The sequence below is a fragment of the Schistocerca cancellata genome, chromosome 1 (genome assembly GCF_023864275.1).
Source record: "Schistocerca cancellata isolate TAMUIC-IGC-003103 chromosome 1, iqSchCanc2.1, whole genome shotgun sequence".
In the NCBI taxonomy this organism is placed as follows: Eukaryota; Metazoa; Arthropoda; class Insecta; order Orthoptera; family Acrididae; genus Schistocerca; species Schistocerca cancellata.
Window position 1 is genome coordinate 290,631,079 of NC_064626.1, and position 20,281 is coordinate 290,651,359.

The 20,281-nt window shown below is 41.6% G+C and overlaps 1 protein-coding gene across 1 annotated transcript in view; it reads right to left on the minus strand.

Annotated features, from left to right (window-relative positions):
• Positions 1 to 16,635, minus strand: part of LOC126160382 (organic cation transporter protein-like) — a 261,617-nt gene extending 244,982 nt beyond the window's left edge. Inside the window, exon 1 of the mRNA XM_049916919.1 lies at positions 16,584 to 16,635. The gene's annotated coding sequence lies outside the window, so the exon portion shown is untranslated. The remainder of the gene's footprint in view (positions 1 to 16,583) is intronic.
• Between the last annotated feature and the right edge of the window lie 3,646 nt (positions 16,636 to 20,281).

Below are 20,281 nucleotides of genomic sequence, written 5' to 3' on the forward strand. Positions count from 1 at the left end.
AGTGCCGTCGGAACGAAACAAAATTTCGATGTAGACCTCCAAGTGCGGTATGTCACAGGTCAGCCGGCTCGTCTGAAATCAAAATTGAGTTGGCGTTAGCGAAGTATATAAGATTCTTTAGGAGTTGTACCTCGCGTAAGTTATTTGGACCATAGGAAACAAAATGACGGACATTTGAAAAAATAGGGTTTTTTCATCGAATTTCCGACTTCGTCACCCAAGTACAAATATTTATAGTTGATGGATCGGAATAAAAGTGGTACACTTCCTAGACAATTTAGTTAGCTACGTCGGAAACAAAGAATCACGCCAATTGGTTCAGTAGATTTGAAGTTACCATACCGCGCGATAAAAAAAATCATTTCGAGAAAAACACGTTTCAAGTTTTGACTACATATAAATGCAATATTATGGAACGTGCGTTCAATCTGCTACTCCGGGCCCATAAACTAGTCCTTCCTCTTCCTCACAGAGGGCGTTCCGCTCGATCTGGGCCACCCTGCGCTGCTCCAGAGCCACTCGTACGGCCGGTGACAAGCGGTTTTCGGCCGCTTGAATCCGGTGGTCGTCCGAATACTTGGCGAACTGCGTCGAGTAGAGTCCCAGGGTGACGTCCATCGTTGTCATGGTCTTCAGAATTTCTGAATACCCTTCGTTGAAGCTGCTCACTGCCAGGAAAGTCGCAGTCTCCACAGTCTTTGCGCCAGAAGGCAAGTGCTTGGGGGCTAACTTCCAAACACACGCGTTCAAACTTTCATCTGAATTTTGTGTGTTTCCTCCAAACCACCAGTGCAATAACTCGTCCTCCGAAAGAAAACAACTGGTGTGTGAAAAACGCCGTTTTCAGGCAGTTGCATTTTTTATTCAACCGCGAATAACAAACATTTCCGTTCCGTATTCGGAAAAATTGTTTCAGGGGTGTATTCGAAACACTTCTATGGATCCAAAAATGCAATTTTAAAAAATCGATTTTTTTAACCAAAAGATAGTAAACCTCCCCTTATGTTGCGAATAGAAATAAAGTGGGTACTACAAACAAAACTTACCAGGCTGTTACGGGTAAGTTTTGCGGTATCTTGCTTGTACTTTGAGCAACAAATCATGGATGATTGCCTTGAGAGAAATGTCTGCATAACTTTGAAAGGGATTTGTAAGATCGATATAAACGAACGTCAGTACATAGCTGCCTTCAATACGATAACGGTTACTGGAAATCCCGAGACTGTCGGCACCTGTTTAGTAAAAGCAGGAGCCTACAGCGTGTTGACGGAAGGCTGCGGTGGCATAATCCATTGTCACGGTTCACACGTCATGCGGAGTCACGGAGCGTTCGATCGATTCATCGCCTGCGATAACATCTGGGTCACCAACCAGATAGGCTCGGATTAACGATAACCGTAACTGAACCGTCGGTATCGGGCCAACAATGGAGGCGGATGGAGCAAGCTGGGGCGCTGTTAATCGCACGACTTTGAATAGCGCGGTCTCAGAAGATACGACACAACCGACCTGTCACCTGTAAACAGTGACACCGGAATCCGCATTTTGTGGGGAATGTAATGTTAGGGCTGGTGGTTCTTACGTGTGGTCAGGAAAAAAAGAGAAAACGTTATGATGCGACTAATTAAAATTAAACGGCAGTTAGTGGAACATGCAGCAGCGAATGGGCTTTAAACGAACTAATGACGTCCTTTGGCATCAGAAAGAACCGTGTGAGCGACGTAATGGAAGCTTAGAAAATACGCAGGAGAGGCGTAGGTGCATATTGCTGAAGACCATAAATCATGGAAAGAACGTATGAAATGTTTTAATCCAGTAAAGGATTTCATGCGTTTCTGATGGTCGTGGTGTTCGTGGTGGAGCATGTTACAGTTTCTTTTGTTTTATCTTGGAGTTAAAGTCTCAGCAAATAAAGGCTCAACAGATGTTTAAGGGTGGCACGAGTCTGGAAGGCAGCGATGGGGTTGTGGGTTTTATGTTGGATATTGTGGAGCAAGTCGAAGAACCATCCCGACCATTCGTGAAGGTATGTAACGAAACTGTGAGATACGTGCCGAACTAGTATTCTACTTGTTCAAACTGATATTGATAGTGTTCTGCGCTTTTGAAGAATTAGATTGCACTGCAGTGTTAATTTTTAACGTCACTGTCTCTGTTCAAGGTATTTCCACTAAGTATGATAAAGGTCTCTCCTCAGACGTACTTTGTGTAAGATGTATTGATGACAGATCACATACGGATCAGCGTCAACAAACAAAACAGCAGAAAAAACCCAGTGAGTGCCAAAACAAAGTTAGCGTATGTTTCCGCAAACCATAGAGAGCAAATTAGGCATTAGGGAGGACAGTGTCAACGTCATTCACAAAGCTTGAGTGAGTGGAAGATTTGTTCCCGATTTGTGGAATATATAACAAAAACATGGATGGAAACATTTCACGGAAACCTGTTACGGTGGTTCATCTTTTATGAAAATCATCACTACATAAGGGATTGACGTGGAACTTTTAATATCGGTTAGTGTAGTAGATTAAAAGTCGTCGAGACGTGGAATATCGTGTAAGTCACAAAATGCTGTATGTTCTGGCGATATAGGCAGGACAGTAATACATTTGTGATATATATGACATGGGTCCTTAAGTGTAATTCTACCACATTTTATTGAAATTAATACAGGGCGAGCATTAAGTCTTTTCCTGATCACAAAAAACTGTTTCTAAGGAAATATGTTAAATGCAGCTATGCTATTTGTTGCAGATCGTAGCTACTTCCGTATGTCTATGCAGTTTCCTACAAATGGTAGCTTAATTTCACGTTTTTGTGGATACACTTCTATACCTTTAGGGGGGAGCGTTGCGTGTAAGTTACAGGAATTTCAATCATGGGTAGCGTTTCAACAAGATGATGCACACTCATAGGGGCGTTATTTGTTCGCTAGTCCTTGTTTCACATCTTTCGGGACATATGAATGGGTAGAGACGGTCCAATACAGCCTGGAAGTCCATGTCATTTAACAATTTTTTACTTCTTTTGTTGGGTTACGTTATTGATAAAACGTTCAGTTCACCAGTTTCTGAGGAGACGTTGGCAAAGGTATGCGAGAAACTTATCTCCTAGACGTTCTACAGGCATATTTGGAACTCGTATCCATAAAAAATTGAGGTAAGCTACCATTTGCAACGAACCGTATAGCTGTATCTACAATTGTTCTTTCGAAATAACTTTTTGCGGTCGAGAAGGAGCTTATGCTGACCCTATATACTTTGTGCGTGAAGTTAAATAGACACTTCTTTCATAAATGAAATAATGTTCTGAAGTGACAAAAATTGCTGTTTGCGTTATTTGTTAATCAATTTGAATGAAGTAATCTATCGTAAAACCAAAAATTTAATTAGAACTCTAGCAATTACTTTACTGAAATTCGGAATGATAGGTAAGACTAAAATTTCAAAGGCAGTCAAATTACATCCCTTGGGAACTTAACCATAAATGTTTATTTTAGAACAATAATTTGAAAATTGTTTCACATCAAAAATAAGATCGCATTGAGAATCTGTGAATAACGATACTTAATGCTAAAGTAATTTTTTGTATTAATTCCTTGTTTTGGCGTCAGAATTGCCAGACGCGATACCTTGTGAAAGGTAGTTCTTCGTTTGAGTACAGGATGATAAGTTATAAATGAGAGCTCATGGAGAGGTGAAAGTAAAAACGGACTGGAGCGAAAAAAAAAACTTTCGGTTTCAAGATGAGGTAATGAATTTGTTTGAAAAATGAACTACGAAATGGAAAATGTAGTGGCAGATGTATATAACTGGAAGTTTGATTTTCAACATTAAAATGAAAATCCGATTCCTCAGATTCGTGCAATTTTCGCGCACATTTCTGAGGCCGAGGTAAGAAGAGTCAAGTCTGTCTACCAGAATGCAGCTAAATTATATGAGTGATCAGCTACAAAATCGCTGTGGTTGCCGAACTATTATACTCTAAAACACTAATCTACAAACCAACGTTTAACGTACATGTGACTGTAGGTGCAGTGTATTGGCTGGTCACCAACTGACAGTTTGTTCCATAGTGCAGCGGCCTGGGTACATTAAATTTCAACGTGCATTCGAAGCGCTGTATTCTTCGGCCAGTGCTAAAATCAGCTCTCGCTAACTTTTTGAACGTCATCGAAAATATATTATGGGCAATGTGAACTACTTAGAAGTCAAATAAAAGTTTTTATTTGATGTTTGTTTTGTGTTATGGTACCACTTATCGAGCTTCCCAAACGCATCTTTATTTTCAGATTGCCTCAATTACAGCACACGGCCCACATGCATGCGTTACGTGGCCACGATCTTATGCAAAGCTGAGCTGGCAGTCCATCAGACGAGTATCTTCTGACTGAATTGCTGATGCTTGGACTTCCATCTCAGATGTGGGACAGTGTGCTTAGTGCAGTGCCATGTAGAAAGACTCGTTCATATTAATGACGGTATACTTCCGACTTTCAATGAGACAGGAAGTAACGTAAACAAGAAATGCTAGTTGTAATTGCAGACCAGTGCTACCCGTGTTATGCCCACACGCGTTTTGTTTTGGAAGATTCTTGCATCTGTCAGATCACACCAAGAATATGTAGGGTTTGTTGTTGACTTTTGTCACCCATTAGGAAAATTACATTTCCTAATGAAAAACGACGAAGTCAATACTCTCTTCGACTCGCAGCGTTTACCGTGTCCATCACGTATTCCCAATGTACAGAGAAATGTGGATTATCGGATTCGCAGTCGGTATTCTTGAGCGTATTTAATAAAAGTGGTACCGGTATGTTCGCCCTCCTTTTTTCCTCGATGTGCATAGGGAACAGGACAAGGATTTTGAGTTTCTCAGACGGAACGTGAGTCTACTTAAACGTCAAAGATATTTCTACAGAGATTATCACATCGATTAAAAGCAGGGTGTTGCTTGACTGGTGACTGCTGGAGACTTTCCGAGACTATTGAGAATAATTAAAGAAAAAAATAATGCAGTCATAACGAATTATTGACCTTTTACGCATTTTCACACAGTCTCACACATATCTCGTGCGAATGACAGTGTTTTTTTATCCCACAGAAAACGCACCATTTCATAAAAAAATTATACTAACTGCTTTTGCACAGATTGTCGTTTCTCAGTCTCGAAAGCTAATAAGAAACCTCAACCATAAACTATATGCTCTGCCGAAATTATTTACAGTTAAACAAATAGTTCATGTAAGAAAACTTTTTCGGATTGGCTTTTCCCCTTTTCATTATGGATTTGCGATCGTATTCACACCGTGCTTCTTGTACTAGTAGTAAGTTACGTCTGAGGTTAAAATGTTACAAATTTTTCTGAGGTGGTCATTGCCTTCCCTAAGGTTAGGTATCACTTATCTGGATGTTTCATTTGTGTGAGAAAGTGCGTACCGCGCTCTTTATATTGTCAGCAGCACACCAGTGTTTCTAGTCTCCGATATGTTAGCCCAGCACACAAATCACGGGAAAAGCTGCACAATGCAGGAAACTCACTCGACATTGAAGTTATGGAGCGTTGTATTAAAATAGAGAATCATGAGGGTGTTGACAGAATTGTGTGGTTTTTCGTCTACAGCTGCACGATACTTCAGATTCATGTCCACGAAATAATTGTGTGCAAGTTTCCTCCTCCTGCTGTCTCAGCTGTTAAGTGTGTGCAAAACAACATCTCAGCTACTGTTAAGAATATTTCCGCTGAGACTTGTGTTCAGCGATCGGCACCGGAAACAAGTCCAGCTGGATCTCTCACAAGGAAAATAAGTTCATAGCTTACTACATTTTTCACTGTTCATGCCGTAAATCTTCAACACCCGGTGTGACCTTTTAATTTATTACTTATCTCCTACTCTATTCTCAACTCATTTTGCACACAGTGTCCACATATACCTCTGAATCTACCTGCAAAATTATACTACTTTACGATTTACAGTTCAGCATATATGAAATCGTAAACATTGAGATGCATGAGAAATTAGCTTTTGCTTAACAAAGAGCGTAAATCACGCAGACTGTGCACATCCAGTTTTCGATAACGACAGCACTTAGCGACTTTCAACTATCTTTGAACAGAAGTCCAGATCTTCACTAAAGTTTTTCTCGCTTACATGCTTAACGTCAGATATCTAGGACATTAATTCTTTTGCAAAGTTATCAGATGTCTGTAGCTGTTTTGAGGAGGTTCAAATGGCTCTGAGCAGTATGGGACTCAACAGCTGAGGTCATCAGTCCCCTAGAACTTAGAACTACTTAAAGCTAACTAACCTAAGGACGTCACACACATCCATGCCCGAGGCAGAATTCGAACCTGCGACCGTAGCGACCCCGGCCGGCTGAGGAGGAGTGTATTAGTGTTTAACGTCCCGTCGACAATGAGTCATTAGAGACGGAGAACAAGCTCGGATTAGGTAAGGAAGGGGAAGGAAAGTGGCAGTGCCCGGCATTTGCTTAAGCGATTTAGGAAAATCACGGAAAACTTTTATCAGGATGGCCGGACGCGGGTTTGAACCGAGTCCTCCCGAAACCGGGTCAGAGTGCTAACACCTGTGTTACCTCGCTCGGTTGTAGATGTTTTATGCATGGGAGTTCTATTCTTTAAAGATTCGGGCGCTTACTGCTATCTCAGAAACACTTAAGGTATTTTTGGCTTTCGATATCGAAATGTGGTGGTGTATTTCAAATTATGTATGATCATTATTGATCCTGCGGAGTCGTAATTGTTACTTACACTACAATCAGTCCCCTTGATTCAGTCAGTGCAAACCCGTTGACGGTGTTCATTCTTTTCGTTCTTGGACAGACGTGTATTTGTAACTTATTTCTTGTTAACGTTTAATGTTATTTTGCCATCGATGTCATAAAATAAGTCCGTTGATGCTCTAGTACCAACGATCGAAGGAGACTCATTACACTTAACAGTGGTAATGAGAAAGCAAATAAACTAATCACAGAAGTCTCCGCCTTAAATGTGAGGCCAGCATTTATAAGAGTGCTTTCCCCGAACCTTTGACAGAGTTCTGACGCCTTATAGGAATGAAATGAGTTTAAGGTGAGAACGACACAGAAATGCTATTAATTGTCATGTTCATGCAATGGAGCTCAGTATGCTAAACATGTACACTTACGGAAGAACCACCATAAAAAAGAAAGTATGGTTTGAAGTGCATTCTATGACAAAAACTAAAAAATAAAAGAATAAAACAACGCGCCACAAAGGAATTATCTGAATGAGACGAAAATCGGTAGATGTGAAGTATATGTGCAGACAAACAAAATATTACAATTTCCAGAAAAAATGCATAATTTCCTCAAGAGAGAGAGCTTCATAAATTCAGCAAGTTAATACGGCGTTGGTCCTCTTCTGGCCCTCACGCAAGCAGTTAATCTGCTTAGCACTAAGTGACAGAGTTGGTGAGTGTCCTGAGGAATATTGGAACAAAATCTGTCCAATTGTCGCATTAGATCGTCAAAATCACGAGGTAGTTGGAGAGCCCTGCCCATAATACTCTAAATGTCAATAGGGGAAAAATCCAGCAATCTTCCTGGCTACATTAGGGTTTGGTAAACACTGAGGCAAGCAGTAGAAACCCTGGCCGTGTGCGGGCGAGCATTATCTTGCTACAGCGTAAGCCCAGGATGGCTTGCAATGAAGGGCAACGAGAGAGGGCGTAGAATACCGTTGACGTACCGCTGTGCTGTAAGTGTGCCGCGGATGACGCTCGTCGCTGGCCATCGGGGCCCATTTCGAAGCGAGGCCCATCACTGAAGGGAATTTTACTCCAGGCACTGAGACTCCAGGCCGAAAACGTGTCCGGAGACGCCCTGGACAGCGGTAGGATACCAGCTGACTGTCGCCCACCATACCGCCCGACAACCAGGGGCGGTGGTCTGGGGTGCCACTTCGTTTCAAAGCAGGACCTCTTCTGTTATCGCCTGCACCCTTACAGGACAGTGGTGCATTGACGATACCCTATGCGCCGTTTTGTTAGCCTTCGTGACAAGCCATTCTGGGCTTACATGTCAGCAAAATAATGCACACGGCCTGACTTTCTACTGCCTGTCATGCTTGCTAAACCCTACTTTGGGCAGCAAAATAGCTGGATCTTTTCTCAATTGAGAACGTTTGTAGCATTATCGACAAGGCCCTCCAACAAGCTCAGGATTTTCAGTATCTAATGCTCCAGTTGTACAAAATATGGAACAATGTCCTTCAGGACAATCAATGCCAAGCCGAATAACTGCTTGCCTAAGGGCCAGAAGTGCACCAAGGCGTTACTGATTTGCTCAATTTGTGAAACTCACTCTCTTGAAGAAATCATTCAGTTTTTCTGAAAGTAATCTCTTGTCTGTGTGTACATGTACTTCATATATATCGCCATTCAGATTATTCCTTTATTTTCTTAGAGTGTGTAAGTTCATCTCATGTACTAGTATCACTGATTTGCTTTCGAGTATCAATGTGTTCGTGACTATGGCGTCAATTTCTCGCATCCAGGTCAAATGTTAGTTTTTCAAAGCAAAGTTACACTATATACGCTACTGGCCATTAAAATTGCTACACCACGAAGATGACGTGCTACAGACGCGAAATTTAACCGACAGGAAGAAGATGCTGTGATATGCAAATGATTAGCTTTTCAGAGCATTCACGCAAGGTTGACGTCGGTGGCGACACCTACAACGTGCTGACATGAGGAAAGTTTCCAACCGATTTCTCATACACAAACACCAATTGACCAGCGTTGCCTGGTGAAATGTTGTTGTGATGCCTCGTGTAAGAAGGAGAAATGCGTACCATCACGTTTCCAACGACGAACCTGGGTGCACGAATGGCAAAACCATTTTTTCGGATGAATCCAGGTTCTGTTTACAGCATCATGATGGTCGCATCCGTATGTGGCGACATCGCGGTGAACGCACATTGGAAGCGTGTATTCTTCATCGCCATACTGGCGTATCAACCGGCGTGATGCCATTGGTTACACGTCTCGGTCACCTCTTGTTCGCATTGACGGCACTTTGAACAGTGGACGTTACATTTCAGATGTGTTAAGACCCGTGGTTCTACCCTTCATTCGATCCCTGCGAAACCTTATAATTCAGCAGGATAATGCACGACCGCATGTTGCAGGTCCTGTACGGGCCTTTCTGGATACAGAAAATGTTCGACTGCTGCCCTGGCCAACACATTCTCCAGATCTGTCACAAATTGAAAACGTCTAGTCAATGGTGTCCGAGCAACTATTTCGTCACAATAAGCCAATCACTACTCTTGATGAACTGTGGTATCATGTTGAAGCTGCATGGGCAGCTGTACCTGTACTCGCCATCCAAGATCTGTTTGACTCAATGCTCAGGCGTATCGAGGCCGTTATTACGGCCAGAGGTGGTTGTTCTCGGTACTGATTTCTCAGGATCTATGCGTGAAAATGTCATCACATATCAGTTCTAGTATAATATATTTGTCCAACGAATACCCGTTTATCTGCATTTCTTCTTGGTGTAGCAATTTTAATGGCCAGTAGTGTAGCTAACGAAATTGGACTAGTATGAAATTATCATGAAGTTTATAGAACTTACAATAATTAACGACAGAATTAAACTTCAGTGTAGTATCTTATTAAAATAATAAATTACAATCTGTAGCGGCAGCAGCCTGCAGAAAGTCAGTCCATAAAATCCTCTGTTACTGGGCCTGTATGCTTAATGTCTTCGAAATGTAAGGAGCAGAAGCGCCATACTTTCATTACAACATACGTTGTGGAGGGCTGTGAAGGAAGCAAAAAGGACGCAGTATTATATTTTGCCTTGGGTGTTCGACCATCACGATGGAATCGAACTGAGGACTGCGGCGACGCAAAGCTATGCCAGAGGGCGGTTGTAGACGCAGAAGTGTCATCTTCGTCCAATGGTCATTGGCACTTAACAATAACCTGGAACACCCAACCAAATTACGCCCTGACAGTCAACTTCTTCGCCGTTCGGCCAACTATCTTAAAATATCGGCGATTGAAGTTGAATGTTCCTTGTAGTCACTTGTTATCTGGCCCTTCAGTGTCCTTCAGTGTAAGAGAGAACATGGTGTTTGATAGAATCAGCCTGTCAACCTTAAATTAGTGTCGTCAGTCAGCACATTTATGCGCCAGAAGAAAATAACTTTAACGCACATGATGTTCAGTCGCTAGCTGAAACCTAAGAATGAATTGTGTGGCCAATACAAGCATACTTCAGCTCTCAGTAACTACGTGAAAAACTGCTTTTGTGCTCTTGAATTTATCGCATAGGTCAATTTCAAATACTTACCAAAACTATTGTTCGTCATATTTATCGTATTCCATTTTTTCTTGTGCATTAAGTTCTTCATTACACTCAAGTGAAACATGATGTGAAAGTAGTGGGTTTGTCAAATCATCAACCTGCACAATGTCTTAGGGGAGATGATTATCCGTTGTTTAAAAAAGGACGTTTATACATTGCTGAAATGACATTTTTTCGAGGCGACCGCAATGGTTACGATGTTCAGTTTATTTCCCGATGGAATTCGCAATACAAGCCATTTTAAAGTGCTGCTAAAGTGATATAAGCAAATGAGAATCAATAATCAGACCCCGACATGTATAAGTATTCAACACTGTCAAATTTCATGCCTGTAAACCCGGTTATCAAAAGGAATACATGACGTGTCTTCGCTAGCAACATTGCACAGAACTGACATCGAATAAATAAGATATTGTGCTGCTTGATAGCCGTTTGACGAAAATTAGTCGTTTCATAAGAAAAATGCGACTGGCGACAAGCAAGTAAAGACATTGTACACCGTGTTCGCTACAAGATCGGACACTGTGATGTGTGCTGATGTTAGGCTATTCGGCTCTGTTTTGTCGCGCTCGAAGTCTCTGCAGAGTTGTAACCCACCACTGTTCGAAAACGAAGTAGGCGGCTCAACTTTAACGCTCGGGCTAGAGGAACGAAGCATTGACAGCACACACTTCTAGACGGCACTCCAAGACACTGCAGAGAATTAACCGGGGATTTTGAGATATACGCCAGGATTGTGGCACGTAGCTATTTACAGATAGTACGCTGTACCACCTCTTACATTCGGTGCGGGGCACCTACAGGATCGGAAGTTTAACAACACGGTGTTCGTTGGTGAGTCACTGATTTTTCCACGAGATCACAGGCAAGTGAATTTTTTAATTCTTTGTATTTGTGGTATGTTAATTTCAGAACTCAAATACCCATCCCGTTCGATGCAACTCTCAAAGGTTCTCGAGAAAATAGACTGAAATTTTCCGGCCATTTGTAATACGCTGAAATAGATTAAGTTTCCGACAAGCTGCATATCTCTGTGATAGAGTGCTCGCTTGCTAGGGTAGCGGTAGCGGGCCGTGAGAGGGAGTGTCTGTGGCAAAGTATTTGCCTGACTCATGGGGGCGTAGGTTCGAGTCCTGGCAGAAAGAGATTTTTAAATAAATATGCATGTTCTAAAAGCATTTCTGTGAAGCGTACAATATATGGAAATTGAAAAACAATCTGTATCACTTCAGGCTGTAAACTACTGGATTGAGCCTAGTTTGTCATATTTACGTTCAGTAAATCAAAGTAACTGATCGTCAAAGTGATAATTCAGAACAATAATAATAGTGTATGCCAGCACCTGTAATTACTAGTAACATACACTGTTTTGGACATATTACGAGTACTGTATACTGAGCACGTTTCATGCATCAGACAAGAAGTATTTAATCTCTGTGTTTTCTGTAGAGTCCTTGTATGTCTCGCGCCTAAAGCAAAGTTAGAGGTACTAAGTGATTATAATTAAAGTGCAACTACTCAGATGCCCAGTATGGCAGTGAAAGTCGACATATCTGCTAATCTGGAACCGGTTTATGCTAAAAAAAAAGAAATTGTTCCAATTTTAGCTACACAGTGCAAATCTGGCGCTGTAAAGCATTTAGGCGACGTCTCCTGTGATCATGCTGAATAAATTAAGTGGTGGCTAATAATTAAATCAAAATTATGCCTTTCTCGTTTGTTTGACTCTTTACCCGCATCCCGTTCCTAGTACACTACATATGGAAACATTTATATACGTCTTTCTTACTTTCACAGCGCTAGATATGCGCCTGGTGGTCAAAACTGGAACTACTTTTTTCCAGCGTAAATAGGTTCCTCATTAACACATTTGAAAATCTACCAAGTTTCGCTGTCATACGATAATTACATCCTACACCGCACTTCTGCGAGTAGTTGCACTTTAATTATAACCACACGATACACTAATTCTGAAGACAGTTATTGAAGGTACTTTCCCTGACACCTAACGTGTCACTAGTCGAAGGCCGTCCTGGCAATAAATAGTGTTAACTGCCGCCGCTTTTTAATAACCTTATATTTCTGCAGCTGCGGTACAACTTTTTGTCTGATATTAATCATGTATAAAAACAATTTTTTCAAGAGCGCGTATGCACAAGTGAAGCACGATAGAGTTTTCTAAAACGTTTCCAGTCTTTATTTATAACGCAAATGCTTGTTTGTAACAAGGAACGTAAGTAATCTGCAATTGTGACCCCTTCTGACGATTGGACGATAGCACGCCGTTCTTACAAAACCTAGCAACACGTGAAAAATACCTAAGAAAACACACAAAAACTAGTCTCCAACAAGGCTTTAAATGAATAACCACCTTAATCTGCCAGCAAAGACCGCGTTAGGAAGTCTAGAAACACGAAAAATCTCCGATTATGCGTCTTAACGGAAAACGCACTTTTCTACTCGCATACACGGTATTTGATGCTAGGTATAAAGAGACTGAACCAGTGTGCTTCACCATTACGCGACTGTTTTAACTCCTCGAAAGGACGGAGTGTTGCACCAATGTCTTAAATTCTTGCAAACCCAAAAATTTTAGTACAAAATTTCTGCAACGACTTTCATCAGTACCTCATCTCAATTACATCATGTCCGTGACTAAAAATGCGGTTTTATAACATTTCTACTTATTTATGAGAAGCTGCTATAACTTCCCATCGTTGCCTACATTGAAAACAAACAGCATACTTTCCGCAAACAACGGCAATGTAACATTTAAGTCTTTTCGGGTTGATTTAGTCTTTCTTGGTGTTCAAAATGTCATTGAGCCTGTACTGGATGGACGTTTTGCAATAAACGTTCTTACCTACGCAATATGGAACCAGGTTTGCTGCTGGATCGGATATTTGGGCCAGAAGCATCACATAAGTTATCTAACACTGAAGTATCTGGTGTAACAGAACCTCTATTGTTCATGTTAAATTTTGAGATAACTGATAGTGTTAGTTGAAATCTCGGACTTTTCTCCGTTGGTCCGATTAAGAAATACTGCCTAGGAGAAGCTTCTAGTAATACCAGGTTTCGGCAAAATATAATGGTAATGTTGAGGTTTTCCTTTAAATCTTATTGTAGAGAAACGAGAGTGTGAATCAGTTTTTTTTAATGCAATCTTACTAAACCACAGTCAGGGTCGACACACACACACACACACACACACACACACACACACACACACACACACACACACACACACACACACACACACACAGTAGTAAGTGTACAGGGAGATGAAATTGAACAACCATATTAGGCAAATGACAAGCTAAGATTGACTAGTAGTATAATAGAAACTTCAGCTTGTCAAAGAGTGTATGCAAGGCACTTGCACAGCCCATATTTAAGTACTGCTCAAGCAACTTCATTCCGCCTCTGTAGCTCAATTGTCAGTGTGTGGATGCTGCACAGAGGATCCCGATTCGACTCCCGATACTAACAGATTTTTTCCTTGGTTGGAGGACTGGAACGATACACACAGCTTCGTGATGCGAGCTGAAGAGCTACTTGAGTGATAAATAGCGTTTCCAACTTCCCCATGCCCCTCCATATTGCATCCGCATGACCACATTGGCAAAAAATGACACGGTGGTCGGCCTGCTCCGACTGACCCGTCTCAGCCAGAAAGTGGAACTGTGATTTATTAGTGGCGATATCAAATAGGACTAAACGGCGACATCGAGTGCCTGTAAAAAAGGGGGGGGGGGCGCGAATTTAGAAATTTTAGAAAATTATTCTAAAAACAGAACTGGTAGTATATGCCGCACATCTCGCAATAATCTGCTTTCTCTGCACAAACTACGAATGTCGTCCTGTCCTCTAGGTATTTATCCTGTACGGATCGTGAAGGTAAAACTAGGTAAACAGCAACTCGCACACAAACGTACAAGCACTCGTTCTTCCCATATAGGTTGTAAGCCATTAATGGAACATGAAAAACATATGGTAAAATAGTAGCCTCTGCCACGCACTTGATAGTAGTTTGCACAGTATAGAGGTAAATTACGGGATGGTAACATCGACAAGCTACGATCACGTTTGTTTGTGAGTTAGTCCATTATTTGCGTAATTTGTGTCGCCAGTAAGCTACCGAGTTGGGTGCTGAAGTGGCAACAACCACGACTTGCATTAGGAGAGAATGGGGTTCATATCCCTACAGTCAATCAAAATTTAATGTATCCTAGTTTTTCTGTATCACTTAAGGCGAAAGCTATTCTTCCAAAAAGGGTACAGTAGCTATCTGCTCCATCCTTTCCTTATTCGCGTTCTCTATTTCTAGCTGCCTCGCAGTCTACGAACCGAGAGCTAACGGACTGTAAATGTTTGTAACATCTGCAGTACTTCTAGGTAATCAGATTTCCTTTATTTTGAAGGCACTGGTAAGTGCAGTGCGTGTAGAGTCTGAATTTAAATCTTGCGAGGCACAAACCGGTCGTGAGACGTAGCTCATGTATTAATGTCTTGTGCTTTAACAGCTGAACAAAGATGAGATTTTAACAGCTGAGGTCGTAGGAAAGTGAGACGTAACTGCGCAACCACATTTCAGCGCCATCACCCAAATGTCCGTGCCGTCTGTTCTAGCCCGGCCTAACTTCAAGTTCTCGAGATAGAATTAGCTGCTGCTCCCCATATCTCACCAGTTTTGTTCAAGAAGAGAAGTGCGATTCAAGGTTTAGTTCTGTGTGTAACGATATTCGGTTATCAAACTTTATATATTACAACCAGGACTGTTTCGTAAATATTCATGAGAACGACCACCTGCTTCTGCGCATATAAGCTTTTAAAAGTGTTCATTTCCTTTTTAAAGCTTTCGATTTAGCAGCTAAGTTTTTTAACAGTAGTTGCTAGAGAAATACTTTAATGTAACAGGTAGCCGAATTTATCACGAGGCGAAGATTTTCTTGACAGGCAGAGCACGAGAAGCCGTTCTCGACGAAAAGTATCAACAAACCCAGAGTTAGCTTCAGGTCTCAGGAAAGCGCAATATGACGGTCATTGCCCTCACCATATAACTGTAATTTGATAACAGTGTAACCTGTAGCTTTCCGTGCTTGGGGTCAGGCATAAATAAAATGCCGCGAACATTCAATTTCAACTTTCTGCAATAACTTGTGACAAACTGTGAACGCAGAAACCATTAATGTTGCGATTTGACTAAAAGAAGTGTGGCAGCATTGGCTACGGGGCTAATAAGTCTGTTATGGTCTTTTGTCATAACTATGTTGGAACAACACAACTGATGGCTACGTATAAGTCCAATGAATGGGAGGGTGTCACGAAAAATTAGAAAAATGTGACAACAGTTGTCTAAACAAATCCACCCAAGGTCTAAAAACTTTTTCATTGATTTTTTTACCTACAAATGCTTTTCAAAATGATTTTTCCCAAAACGTACGAGCCATAGGCCATCACCTGCACTAAAAATAGTTTAGAAATCGTTTGTTCTTTAATGCGCATCGTATGTGCTTCTTCCTGTGGTATTCACCAAGACATACTTTGAACTACCTGGAGGATGTATATTCATTATAGTGCCTTCTACTGCGCTGTTCTTTTTTTCTTGTCTGTTGAGTTATGTAAACTAACTTGAATTTTAACACAAGCAATAAAAATGTTTAGAACAAGGTTCCTTGGCTGTTTGAAGTTGCGCGATTCCATGCGCTATTCGCATTGCTTGCAAAACGCTCTGAGACAAGCCTTTTCACAGACCCATAACAAACAAATATCACAGAGTGCTGAAATAGAAACATTCGCGTTTTCAGGCAAGAAAAATGTGCTTCGAACCACGCTTTGATCCGAGAAAGATCACTTAGAGATCGGACCTAGTATGTCAGGCCAAACAAAATAATGTACGTATGAACACAGTAACTGTTCTCGAAAGAACAGATTACTGTTGTTGACCGTGCAGCTTTTCCCTGCAATAAATGATAACTGAAACCCTGTTGCTCGAGGGATATTATTGGCCGCGGCAGCAGTTTATTTCAGGTATCGGTACGCTCAATTTCGTTCTGCTTCTACCAACTGCTTTGCTGCACTAGAAAAATATTATAGAAAGTTTCGTAATTTTAACTATACCCACTGCGGACGCGGACCACGCTAAATGGAGTGACAACGTTAGTGGGTAGTACGGGTACAGTGGAGCGCCAACAGACCGCTGCCGCAGCTGGCGGTTACCTGACTCGTGTGGTGATAGGACGGCGTCTGAGTCGGCAACTGGCGCACGCTCGCAGCGACACCAGCGGAAGTATCGTCAACTAGTACGCTGCCGCAGTCCTTTTTATCGCTGGCGCTTCGTTACGTCATGGGTCGCTGCGGCGCCTCCTGCGAACACACATTCGAGGGAATCATAATCAGTTTCTTCAACCAGCGCTGTACATGCCTTACTATACGATACCTCAAATATAGGACTCATATTAAAATGGTAGTGCAACATGAACAGATTCAACAGTTATATGTATAGTTGTCATTCATTTCGGAGTCTTCCCGTATTTAACAATACCGTGACTTCAGCTAACTCGTCTGTTTGCCAAGAACGCACACTTTTCGTCGGATTTGCTGTATGTGTCTGACTGCAGGCAACGGACATTCTCAAAAATGAATATTTATTCTAATCAAATGCATTCATTTGTCACTTTGTTTCGGGTGAAAGAAACCGTAAAATTTAATGCTGCGTCGAATCAAGGTCGTAAAAGACGAAGCAGAAGTTCCACAGAACGATGAGAATGAAGTGGTCGTGGATTGCATCTACGTTAGCTCGGAGAGAACAGTTTCAGAGTTCTGACAGTGCCTATGTCAAAAAAAAGTATATCCTACCTACGAAATGCAAAATTGTGATATGAAAAGGGATCATGGGATATTTGCAGACGTAAGATGATACCATAGTTTTATATGGTACGGACTGGAAAGGGCCACAGCCAGGCACTTTTCCACTTTTCAACTCTCTCTCTCTCTCTCTCTCTCTCTCTCTTTCTCCCATTACTCCTAACGAATACTACAGCAGCACTGCCTAAAACCTGTGCCTCCTCACTAGGTGATTCCGTAAACGAGTTCGATTTGCAAGTTCAGTGTGAATATCAAGTGTGATGCCCCAGTACTTCCTCTAGGCATCTATAAGGTAACTGCCACACACGTTTTCTATTTTTTGAAATGACGCCAATGTACTCTAAGCTTCTCGAAGGGCGTAAACAAGAAATTTATCAGACAGGTGTTGTTAACACACTAGTAAGCAATGACGGAACACAACAACGTCCTGGGTAATGAGATTGCTGACCCTCTTACTAAGGAAGTCTTGATCTCAGGTATAGAAGACTGTACGCACGTTCCAGATGAGGATCTGTTACAGATTTACAGAAAGAGGACTCGGGCATAGTGAGAGAAAGAATGTCAAGCTTCCCATAAAACTAAAAGAAAATACTGTGTGTAAATAACACCAGTGTTACCAAATAGGCCACGATACCATGGACCTTGGAAATTTTCAGTTACCACGGCGCGGCTGAAGTTTAAGTGCCGTCGATATGCACGGTACCTACACCGTATATTGTGCTGACTACATGCCCCTCCTATCCGCATCCTCAACTGAGGATGACATGGCGATCGGATGGTCCCGATGGGCCACTTGTGGCCTGAAGGCAGAGTGCTTTTTTGACCGTATATGCATAGTACCTTCCGCACTTTGTGATTACGGCGAAGTGGAAGACACAAATCACATTTTTTTAAACGTATCAACTGGTAGTACGCCACATCCAAGATGCTAAGGCATTTAGTAAGGAATAAATACTAGTTATCAACATCTGTGCCAACATTATTAGCAACCATAGACTTTGCAGTGCATAAAGAACTTTACTCCTTCCTAGCGGAAGCGAAAAGAGAGATATAACTGACGTAATTGCTGGTCCCAGCCAGTATATCATTTCCAGTTGCTTTTGCCTTTGTTTTATGTCATCATCATTAATAGTTGATTGTATCAATTTGCTTTTATATCTATACCAATTGTATGTCATTTTGATTTACTTACGTAAATGGCTGTATGGGGAATACTCAGAATGCAAAAAAAAAAAAAAAAACTTCCGTCATAAAGCAGAATAGGTACATTATAATTTAACACCCGTCGACGACAGAGGAGAAGGGTGGAATGGGGGAAGGGGGTTCTCAAAGAAATATGCTTGGCACATGACACAGAAAACCTCGCTGCGAGAGTCGAAGACGAGGCTGTAAGAATGTCTGACGCTGATTTTTTTTTTTTTTTTTCGAGAACGGTATTGTGTTGATGGGAAAAGTGATTGATGTTTTATAGATTTGTTTTTATTTATTTCGAAGTTCGAACACAATCACAGAACATTTTTCAATAACACATTGAATCATATGCTGACATGACCAATCTAGGCCGATCTGTAGTGTATGGTAACATGACCAAGCAACCACTTTACTGGATCACCAGTTTTGACAGAGCTGTGTAATCATCATCGGATCTTATTCCTTTGAATTTTTAGAACATATTATCCGTCAATATTATAAATCGCTCCACACTGCATATTAATTCCCCACTGCCGTGAAAAGCACCATACATTGGCATACCAAATGTAAAAGTATTATTTGCGAACATACATATGACTATATTGCGCTGACTGCAATTGGTCATGTTCACTACCAGCTGATAGTTGTCAACAGCAAGTGGTCATGTTCACTACCAGCTGATAGTTGTCAACAGCAAGTGGTCATGTTCACTACCAGCTGATAGTTGTCAACAGTAAGTGGTCATGTTCACTACCAGCTAGTACTTGCCGACTGCAGGTGGTCATGTTCACCATAAGCTGGAAGTTGCCAGCTGGTAGTGAGTGAACTTGACCACTCGCAGTCGTACAGTATAGTTATGTTTATGTTTGTCCATAACACCTTACATTTGTCATGAAAATCTTCATAGTGGGCAGTGCATATGCAGTGTGAAGCGATTTGTAACACTGATGGATAATATGTTGTAAAACTCAAAAGCTCTGATGACAGCACAGCTCTGTCGAAACTGGTCATCCAACAAGGAGCTTCCTTAGCGATCTTGGCTTGTGAAGCTTTCTTCAGTTACCATACACTGGATCATACGTCACAGGCAATATAACGATTCTGAATGTTGACAGTGTATGGCTGTATGAAAGAAATAAAAATGACTTAGTGAAGTAAGCGACTGATAGTATCAGGGAAATAAGTATTGCCGTCCATGTCCTACTGTCTGTTGGAGTACTGATAGGTAGTACTTCTAAAGTCACTATACGGAGCCACCGACGAATACGAGTAGCTCAGTCGTTGAAATATTGTCCATTCATCAACCCAGTAGCACTGGCATTTTAAAATAGCACACTGAACAGAGGCGTCACCTCTTGAGATATCACACTTGCAGCTTCATTTTCATCTTTATGATAATCAGCGTTCCGTTATTGATTTACAACAATACAGGGTGGTTCAAAATGGTTCAAATGGCTCTGAGCACTATGGGACTTAACTTCTAAGGTCATCAGTCCCCTAGAACTTAGAACTACTTAAACCTAACTAACCTAAGGACATCACACACATCCATGCCCGAGGCAGGATTCGAACCTGCGACCGTAGCGGTCGCGCGGTTCCAGACTGTAGCGCCTTTAACCGCTTGGCCACCCCGGCCGGCAATACAGGGTGGTCAAACAGGTTGAAAAGTTTGTAAAGGTGTTGTAGCCAGGGGGGGGAGGGGGTTGTGCTGAGAAATAATTGTTTATGTTTAGAAAAAAAATTCCACACTCTGCGCCGTTTCCTAGTTAATTAACACTGAAGTTAGCCAATCAGGCCGCCGCGCGCAGATTCAAAGGCCCGCCAGATACAATTACTGTCAGTTGCTCTCACGGAGTAGA